Source organism: Ceratotherium simum, chromosome 9 (assembly GCF_057802395.1).
Source record: "Ceratotherium simum simum isolate JZ-2026a chromosome 9, ASM5780239v1, whole genome shotgun sequence".
NCBI classification, from domain to species: domain Eukaryota; kingdom Metazoa; phylum Chordata; class Mammalia; order Perissodactyla; family Rhinocerotidae; genus Ceratotherium; species Ceratotherium simum.
This window is the reverse complement of record NC_141908.1, coordinates 83191934-83202363: the sequence shown is the minus strand read 5'-3', so window position 1 is coordinate 83202363 and position 10430 is coordinate 83191934. Positions and strand designations below refer to the sequence as shown.

General features: G+C 41.4%; 1 pseudogene; it reads left to right on the top strand.

The window, feature by feature from the left end:
* Positions 1–612: 612 nt before the first annotated feature.
* Positions 613–3763, top strand: LOC147916369 (uncharacterized; annotated as a pseudogene).
* Positions 3764–10430: the final 6667 nt, after the last annotated feature.

Here is a 10430-nt window from a genome sequence, read left to right as displayed (position 1 = left end):
TTTGGCCTTTGGAATCAATTTTCAAAGAGTAATGTACACAACAACATAGATGAAACTCACAAATGCAATATGGTGCAAAGGAAGCCAGACACAAAGGTCCAGTGATTCCATTTTATAAAATATAGAAACAGGCAAAAGGAATCTGTGCTGTTCAAAGTCAGGTCGTGGTCGCCCTTAGGGTAGGGAGTGACTGGAAAGGGCTCAGTGTGTTCCGGGCTTCTGGAAGTGTTCTGTTTCTTGGTCTGGGTACTGGTTACATGGGAGCGATCAGTGTGTGAAAACCATTGAACTGTATGCTTACAATTTGTGCACTTTTCTGTATATATAATACCTAATAAAAATTAACATCAGTTGCTTTAAGAAAATTTCAAGCACAGATGCCTTGAACTTGTATTTTCTCCTCACTATGGTCAGCTGGAGTGGAGAGTAGGAAAGGCTCTTGACGGCCACGCCCTTCACTGCTCATATGTTCATTCAACACGTGTTTGTTCAAGAATGATGTCGGACCCCAGAGTCCAAGGGGCCCTGCCTTCACACAGAGTCGCGGGGGTGGGATGGATGGCAAGCAAATAACCACACAGGTGGATATATTGGAGATAGAGAGGGAGGGGGATGCCGGAAAGAGACCTGAAGGGTGAGCAGGTGTTTGAGGGAAGGCTGGTGTGGGCAGATGGGATATGAGACACGGAGGGTTGTCAGCGGGCGGTTAAATGTTGGGCCAACGACCCACTAGAGGGCGACCACAGACAGCATTTGTGGCGGTTCCTAAACCAATCAAGAAACATTCAAGTTTCGTAGCTTTTGCTTAGTTTCAGTTCTCATTAGTGTCAGACGAACACAAAGTACCCAACGGAAACTGAAGATTCTAGTGTAAATTTACGTATGTAAGTGTCTTGCCTGATAATATAATACAGATTTCTACAAATGCCTAATGACCTTAAAAAGAAAAATTGAAAAGGAGTGTTAAAAGAATGTTTTCTTGACCTTTACACATCCTGAAAGAGCTGCCCACAAGTCCCGGATACACTATTACTCTTCTGATTCCTTGGTACCCCCACGCCAAGTCCCTCACAGGGCTGACCCATGCCCCCAGAGTGTCCCCTGTGGGTCTGCTGTGCAGTCGTGTCTGCTGCTCGCTGAGGCAGCTGATGAGCAAGTGTCGTTTTACACGCTGCGTGCAGACAGGCGCAGGCGGGACAACCCGTAACTGGCCTCATCCTATTAGATGAAATCAGGATTCAAACCAAGACGTTTCAGTGTATTTAGGAGTTGATTTCTTTAGCATCCGCCAGACGCCAGGCACTCCAGAAAGCATGTAAGGTGCGGCACTCCCTGCCTTTAAAACGAATTCCGGGTGCAATTAAAAGTTTTTAAATTTTTAATTTAAAAAAAACAATTTTTTTTGGTGAGGAAGATTGCCCCTGAGCTAACACCTGTGCCAGTCTTCCTCTATTTTGTATGTGGGATGCTGCCACAGCATGGCTTGATGAGCAGTGTGTAGGTCCATGCCCGGGATCTGAACCCATGAACCCAGGCAGCCAAAGCAGAGGGCTTGAACTTAACCACTATGCCACCAGGCCAGCCCCTAAATTTTTAATTTTTAAAAAATGGAAGCAAAGCTCTGATGGTGGTGGGTAAAGGCCTGCAGGGTCTTGCCCTTGCTCATCTCTGGGCTCCTCCCCTCTCCTTCCTTCCTTCCTCATGCTTTCCAGGCTCTCTGATCTTCTTGTTTCTGTGAAATCACCAGCTATTTTGCATTTTCTATCACCTACCTTTTGCATTTGCTGTTCCTCTTGCCTGAAACGGTCAGCTCCCATCTTCTAACAAGAGGCTTCTAGTCATTCATGTTCCAGATTAATTGTCACATCTTAGGACAATTAAGGCCCTTCCCAGCAGAACCCTGGCCTTAGCTGGCACTTTGCTGCCCCGTACCCTGGCCCAGGTTTCCCAGCCTCGCTAGCAGCTGGAGTGGCTGTGGTTCTGGTTAACGAGATGTAAGTAGAAATGGTGAGTGGGACTTCCTAGAAGCTCCTTACAGAAAAGCAGACAAGCCTTTCTTCCTGCTTTCCTCTCGCCTGCTATTTGGGATGTAGATGTAATAACAGCAGCTTCTGGAAGCATCTTGTACCCTGAGAAGACAATGAAGAAGGAAAGAAGGGCAGAGAGGAGCTGGGAAGCTAATGACACTGCAGGAGGGGTGGAGTGTGTGACACCAGCCTCCAGGAATCTCTAATGTTAGAAATAAACTTCTTATTTAAGCCACTGCTACTTGCAGCTTCACTAGTAAATGCAGCCATACCTCAATTCTGACCAATTCTGACCCACACCCCTCCCCAGACCCATCACCCCATTTCCTTCGTGTCCTTTCTTTGCCTAAAAAAGCTCATTCACTTGTTTACACAAGAGCAGGGACCTGGTTGTCTCGTCACCACAGTATTCCCGGCACCTGCCTCAGGGTGGTGTCTCCATACGGGCATTCCTTCCCAGGATTTCTCAAAAAATTGATATTTTTCTGAATCCCGAGAAGAATTAATTGAGAAATCAGAGGAAAGTATTGCAATTCTTCCCACAAGAAATAAAGTTTATCTTCATGGAGATTTTACTGATTTGAAAGAATCTACCAATATCAACAACTAGTGATGGCACAGCAGTAATGGAAAAATTTGGAAAGTTTTTGGTAGTTATGCCACTTCACTTCACTTTGCTGTAAGAAAAGTGTTTTACTCAAAAACTTGAAAGATGAAGCATCAAAAACAACTAGCAGAGGAAGCAAATACGGTGTAGATTCTGAACATGAGGAAGAGGAAAGCAATTAGTTTAGATTCAAATTGTGCAGCTGGAGCCAATCAGTATGATCTGCAAGACCACGTCTTCCTGGCAAGTTTTAGGATAAGAAAAATTGTAAAACTTTAAATTTTCCCCAGTGAGAAATTCTCTTTTGCAACAAGATTGGGAAAAAAACTTACAAGCCATTTTGGACTGCAAAACAGTCTGGAACAGACCAAAATAAAAAATTGAAAGATTTTTAAAGACCCTAAATCTGAGAAAAATGATTTTATGCCCACTGAAGCTAGGACACTTATGGAAAGAGGAATATTATGAAATTGTGAGAGAGAGATTAAATTGCTTAAAACCATTTTGATTAGGATTTGAAGCATTAAGTAACCATGATGCAAATCTTCTAAGCAAAAACAGAATTCTGCTTTGAGCAGTATGCTTTTAAAAGAAATTAGAATCAAATTGCTTAATTCAGAAAAAAGATCTAATATCCCTCATTAAACATTTAGTCAATGTTAGTAGTTTATATGAGGTGGACAGCTTTTTTGCTTTGGCAAACAAAAATGAAATAGCTCAATTAGCAAAATCATTAATGGAAGGACTTGTGTAAAGGAAAAGATGCTTTATCGGAAGAAATGTAAAGAGGAGTAAATGCTCTTGTGGCCTATCCATGGTGAAGTCTGAAACTCATCTAAAATCCAAATTAGCAAAAATAATATGAACTTCAAGGGCAAAATCAATTCTGAGAAAGAAGACAGTATTTTAATCATTAAAAAAAGATCATGAGTTTATAATAAGCAACATGTACCTTAAAGACCAACCTGAAGATGCTTATAGACACGCTCTCAACAATTCAACTAATGTCGACACAGAATGAAAGAACATTCTACACTGGAATATTTGTCATAAAACAAAGATCAAGACAATCAGGGCAATTCATGCTTTATGTGTTTTTAAATTTCATTTTAAGAATGGTAACTTTTAAAATTTAAGGGTAGTATTATTTAGCAAATTTTAAAATCCCTTTCTGTGGCATTGTTTTGTGTTCATATTCTCTTCTTTTAATATTTTCTATTATCAAATGTTGATATCAGTCAACATTTGAATGCAGTGTGATCTTGTACCGATATATACATTCATAATAATAATAAACCGTGCATTTATTATTACCTTTTCTTTTTCACAGAAACTTTTAGTATAACCCTATCACAGAAAAATGGTTCACTGTTTACTATTATGGTCAGTTGTTATTTTAAAACATGTAAAGAAGGTATGATGGAGAAATACAGAATAACTTATGATTTTGAGAATACCCAAGAATTTCTGGGAATTCCAATTTCTCGTTCCAGAATCCTGAAGATTATTATCTCTCAGGAATTTGGAAATACCAGTACAGTGCCTGGCATGAGCAGACACTGAGCATATATTTAGAATGAAGGGATGTTATTTTGTCTGATAGTCCCAGCCATCCTGTGATGTAGAAGCAAATGTGCCTGTTTACACTTTAGAATCCCGGCCCTCCTTTGAGACTGATGGGACAACACCCTTAAGATTCTTAAAAGCTCCATTGTTCCCTGAGACGGCCTATGCGGCACCCCTTAAGATTCCTGGAAGTACTAGTAGGCCTGCCCTTAAGTTCTTCTGAGGAAGCACTTTTTAGCCACACTCTGGATTTGCTCTTAGCCCTGAAGCCACTTCTTGTTTGGGAACCTTTTCATGGGAGAGACCGGGGATGAGCAACAGTTTCATTTTAGAACCCAGTAAATCTCAGTTTCTTCGTATGTCCTTCCTATTCTGCTAAACACGTGAACAATTTCTTGGTCAGATCGTCATATTTTATCATAGGGAACTAGAAAAAGCCAGATGGTGCTTTCTACATTCTGCTTGGACATCTCCCCAGCCAACCCCATGAGTTACTAAGTAGCCTTTCTATTGTCCATGTGACTGCAGGTGACAGTGTTGCCACACTTTCTGTCACTACATAAAAAGGGTCCTCTCTTTCCCAGCCTCCAGTAGCATTTCCCTCACAGTCCTCACACCCTCACCAACAGTCTGTCTCCTCATGGCCTTTTCTGCTTCTCCCTGACACCCTGTCCCAAAGCCAGTGTCACATGGTTTAGGTATTGTTAAGGCAGTACCCCACTTCCAAGTACCCAATTCTGTGCATGTTACCTATTGCTGCATAATAAACTTAGTGGCTTAAAACAACAAATTATTATTACTATATTTGGGCAGGGCACAGCAAGGGACAACCCATTTCTGCTCCAGAATGCCTGGGCCTCACCTGTAATGAGTTGAATGCCTGGTAGGCTAGAGCACCTGGGAGCTGGCGGGGTATCCCTCCCTCTCTCTTCATCCTTTCCTCTCTCTCCGTGGGATTTCTTCATGTGGCTAGCTTAGGCGTCCTTATTTGGTGCAGCCTCTGGATAGTCAGACTCTCCACATGGCAACTCAGGGCTCCAGTCAGTGTCCCAAGAGACAGGAATGAAAGCTGCTCGTCTCTTAAGGCCAAGCCTGGAAACTGTCATTTCCACAGTATTCTACTGGTGAAAGTGGTCAGAGCCCACCCAAAATCAAGAGGAGGAGACATAGGTCCCATTCTCAGTGGGAGTAGTGTCCAAAATCTCTGGTTATCTTTTACCAGCCATACTTGTATTACTAGGGTTATAATAATATGGTAAAACTTCATGATAACAGAAATTCAGGGATAACTCCACTCTTGCCCAGTCCTCCTTCTTAAAAGGGAGTGGCCTCAAGGTCTTATCTTCTACAGAGGGTTGTGTTGTGACCATTTGACGCTCTTAGTTCTGTATATGGCACACACTGTGTTTGAAATAATTGGTGTTCTGAATATTCTTAATTCATCTCTCCAGCTAGTGTCTTTCCCATTCTTCACCTGCTCTGTGCCCCAGGAAGCTGCTCGTTGAGTTCAGCCACTAGATGATACCAGCAGGAGGTCAATGGGGAGTGGGGGTGGCGGAAGAAGTCACAGAATTTATTCCTCCAGCTCCCTCCCTGTTGAGTCATTGTGGTCTGGCTTCACAGCTCTGCAGGCTCCATTCAGCAGACCTAGGGTAGTAACGGCTTCCTGGTGCTTGCTAGCTCCAGGGTACTGCACCGGTCTTTGTTGGTTTCCCTCAATCGTGACTCTGTTAAACTCTTCTATATTATCCTATTTGGGTCTTCCATTTGCTGATGGAGACTGATGCAGATAGTCCATTTCTCATATAACTAATAAATTAAAACCTTTTTCTATCAATGTATTTTCTTTCAATGTATATTCTATCAATGTGTTTTTCTCATTTTCCTATCAGGTTTTTGGTTCTTTGTCCCTCCATTTTTAGGAGTTCTTTACATATTATGAATTAGCCCTTTATCTGTGATATATCTTACAAATATTTTCTCCCAATTTGTTAGTTGACTTTTGACTTTGCTTATTCTGGGGGTTTAGCCACACCAAATTTTATTTTTTATATAGTCAAATATATTTAAATATTTTCTTTTATTGCTTTTAGATTTTTAGACTTTGCCCACTCCAAGGTTAAAAAAGAATTCACTCATGTTTTCTTCTAGCACTTGCATGATTTAGTATTTCACATTTGAACTGACCATTTTGAACTGAGTCTTGACTATGGTATGAGGTATAGGTTTAATTTTATCATTTTTCCAAATGTACCATTTGTCCCAGCACCACTTATTGAAAAGTCCATCTTTGCTCCATTGGTTTGAGATGCCAATTTTTCATATTCTAAATTTCTGTATGTTTTTGGTTCTATTTCTAGGCTTTTTATCCTATTCCATTAGTCTATTTGTTTAGCCCTGAGCCAGTACCACACTGTTTTAATTATGAAGGATTTATAGTATGTTTTAATATCCGATAGGGCTAATTCCCCCTCAAGTTTTTAATTGTTTTTCTGACTAATTTTAAATGTCTTTCCCATATAAACTTTAGTATCAACTTGTCTGGCTCCATAAAAAAGCTTGTTGCTCTTTTCTTGGATTGTGATAATTAATAAACTGACTCAGGGACAACTGACATCTCTGTGATGTTGAGCCATCCTATCCAAGAATAGGGGATGTTTTAATTACACGGGCTTTATAGAGTATTGTAATATCTGGTAGGGCTAGTATCCACTCAAAGTTTTCGGATTTTTTTCCCCTGACTATTCTTGCCTGTTTATTTTTCAAATAAGCTTTAGTATCAGCTTGTTTGGTTCCATAAACAACTTTGTTGACGGGGCTGGCCCGGTGGTGTACCAGTTAAGTACGAGGTTAAGTTCGTCTGCTCCATTTCAGTGGCCTGGGGTTCGCGGGTTCGGATCTCAGGCATGCGCCTACACACCACTCATCAAGCCATGCTGTGGCAGCGTCCCACATACAAAATAGAAGAAGATTGGCACAGATGTTAGCTCAGCGCCAATATTCTGCACCAAAAAAAAAAAAGAAACAAAACTTTTTTGAGATTTTTATTGGGATTGTGATAATTAATAAATAGAGTTAGATAGAACTGACAAGTCTCCCAAGTCTGATCACTTCAAAATAGATAGTTTTGGTGTGAATGTACACATATATACACACACACATACATACATCAAATGTAAAAAGTCATGCCAGATGTGGAAAAGACCACTTTCATTCAATTCAGCAAGTATCTACATATTACCTACTTGCAAATTGCTGTCATAAAATATAGGAAGAAGAGCAAGCCATGGTCTTTGCAAGAAGATCACCACCTGAAGGGGCAATATGCACTTACATAAATGAGTACAATGAGCCTTATGTGGCATTGAATGCAGCGTATCAGTTGGGTTAGCATCTCTCTGAGCCACAGAAATCTACAGCCCAAATATTTATGTGAGGGGGCCGGCCCGGTGGTGCAAGTGGTTAAGTGTGCGCACTCAGCTGCCGAGGCCTGGGGGTTCACCGGTTCTGATCCCGGGCGCGCACAGACGCACGACTTGGCAAGCTGTGCTGTGGCAGCATCCCATATAAAGTGGAGGTAGATGGGCACGGATGTTAGCCCAGGGCCAGTCTTCCTCAGCAAAAAAAGAGAAGGATTGGCAGATGTTAGCACAGGGCTGATCTTCCTCACAAAAAAAAAGAAACAAATATTCATGTGAAGTGCTTTCATACATCTATGGCGATCCGTGGTAGAAACAAAATTTGTTTGCTGTTGTATATGCTGCATGCTGGTTTATTATTCTCCAGGTGTCCTGACCACCTCTAACGTTGATCCTCATCCCCAAAATGTTCTCTTCCATAAGAGAAGAAAGGATTAAGATGAGATCATTCATTCATTCTACAAATACTTATTGAATGTCTTCTCTATGTGAGGAACTGCTCTTGGAGCTGAGATTGTGGTAGATAACAAGAAAGACCACATCCCTCCTTGTGGTGATTGCATTCTAGAGGCAGAGACAGAAAACGAACATTTGAGATATTTAAAATATAACATAATTTTAAGTCGTGATAAGAGCTGTGAGGAAGAGTAAGGCAAGTCAAGGAGGTGAAGAGCGAGGTGCCATTTCAGACAGGATGGTGAGGGCAAGCATCCCTGGAGAGAAAGCCTTTGAGCAAAGACTTGAATGATGTGAATGGGTCAGCCACATGAAGCTCCTGGGAGAGGAGCCTTCCCTGCACACGTGAGCATCTACAAAGCCAGAGACAGCAGGGAGGCGAGCACAGCTGGAGGAGAAATTGAGGGAGACACAAGAGAAGAGGCTTGAGTTGGGCAGTGCCTTGATCAAGTAGGGACTCAGGCAAAAAGGAGTTCGGATTTTGTTCTGTGAGAAAAAATTCATGATTTGACTTATGCGTTAAATCTGGTGCCATGGGGAGAATGGATTGTAGTGAGGGTCAAAAGTGGGAGATGATTAGGAGTCAGTGTGTTGTTCCTGTGCGAGATGACAGGGGCTTGGACCAGGGACGGCTGTGGAGAAGTCGAGGAATGTGGGATTTTTTGGAAGTGGAGCTAACAGGACTTGCTGACTGAATTTGGGAATGAAGGGAAGACAGGAGGTTAGGATGGTGCTGTGGTTTTTGATTTTGAACAACTGAATGAATACCATTACCATATTTTGAGAAGGGGTGACTACTGGAGAAGGGGCAGATTTGGGGCAAAAAATCTAGAGATCTATTTTGATCACATCGTTTCAAGATACTTGATTACTTCTCATTAATTTTCAATATCCCAGCATAAGTTACATATTCCTTTTCTATTCTTCTCTAGTCTCCAATTAGAGTTGTTCCCAGGAAAACATTTCAGCCAAGTGTAAAAGAAGGTATGGTAAACTATCATTTGATCATTTCTCAAGGTCTCGAGCTTTATCCTTCTGTAGAAAGGATTAAATCAGTATTATTGTTGATGGTATCAGCTGTTTGGATCTAGCTGATTTCAGTTGTAACCAAGCAGGAAAAAATTAACAGAGGTTAAACTAAGCTGTTTGCAATGTTTTACATGGTCAGGAGCAGAGATGATCTTACAGCTTGCAACTGGCTCTTCTCAGGCAATGGTGCATGATCACAGTGCACTGGTTACCTGGGGGGTAGACGCTTTAAGAGATAAGCAAGCCCTGGTGTAATCTCTGAATGGAGTCACTTAGTCACGAAGGTTTTCTCAGCATCTGCCATACACAGGCACTGTGCCGAGGACTGCCACCGTGTCAGATACCCAGTCACTGCTGCTGTCATTCTTGGGCACCTCTTTGTCCCAGAGAGTCCCATGATTTCCTAGATGCAATCAATCTTTTGGGTTTTGTTTGTGGAAGTGTGATGAGTCTTTAAGACCAAACACGTACCTTAATGAGACCATAAGTGGGTTAAGGCGTGTGAAATACGGTGAAGTGTTCAGGTGAAAAGCTCGCAGAAGTACCAATGAATATTATCTTTACCTTAAAAGTAGCTCTTAAACAAAACAATAAGCAAAATATGGGTCAAAAAAAGGCTGTGAAGGGGGCCGGCCAGGTGGCACAGCAGTTAAGTGCACACGTTCCGCGGGGTCCACAGGTTCGAATCCCGGGTGCTCACCAATGCACCACTTGTCAAGCCATGCTGTGGCAGCATCCCATATAAAGTAGAGGAAGATGGGCATGGATGTTAGCCCAGGGCCAATCTTCCTCAGCAAAACAGGAGGAGGATTGGCATTGGATGTTAGCTCAGGGCTAGTCTTCCTCACCTAAAAAAAAAAGCTGTGAAAGGCATATTCTTTATAAGGACCTTGGGTTCTGCAGTCGATTCTTTCCAGGCTAAGTGAGAATCCTGATATTTTTGAAGGATGAGGAAGTGCAGCCATTCCAGGCCCAGCACAAAGTCTTAGCAGGTAGAGCAGGGCAGCATATCTGTAGCTACTGTGAACCATAAACTATTTTGCATTTTGTGGGGAAAGAACAGGGGGATTGGGCCAAGTGTGAATGATTTACATCTTAAGCATCAAATGTCCAAATATTTTTTCCTAAAAATAAAAAACCTTTTTTTCTTATAAGAAAAGTAATATAGGTTTAATATAGAAAATAAAAAATATGGAAAAATTATAAAAAAGAAAATTTAAATGAACTCTAACCGTTATTCAGAGATTACCACTTCATATTTTTTTATATACCACAAATATATTTATATGTATGTATGTATATATGTGTGTATATATAAATCATCAT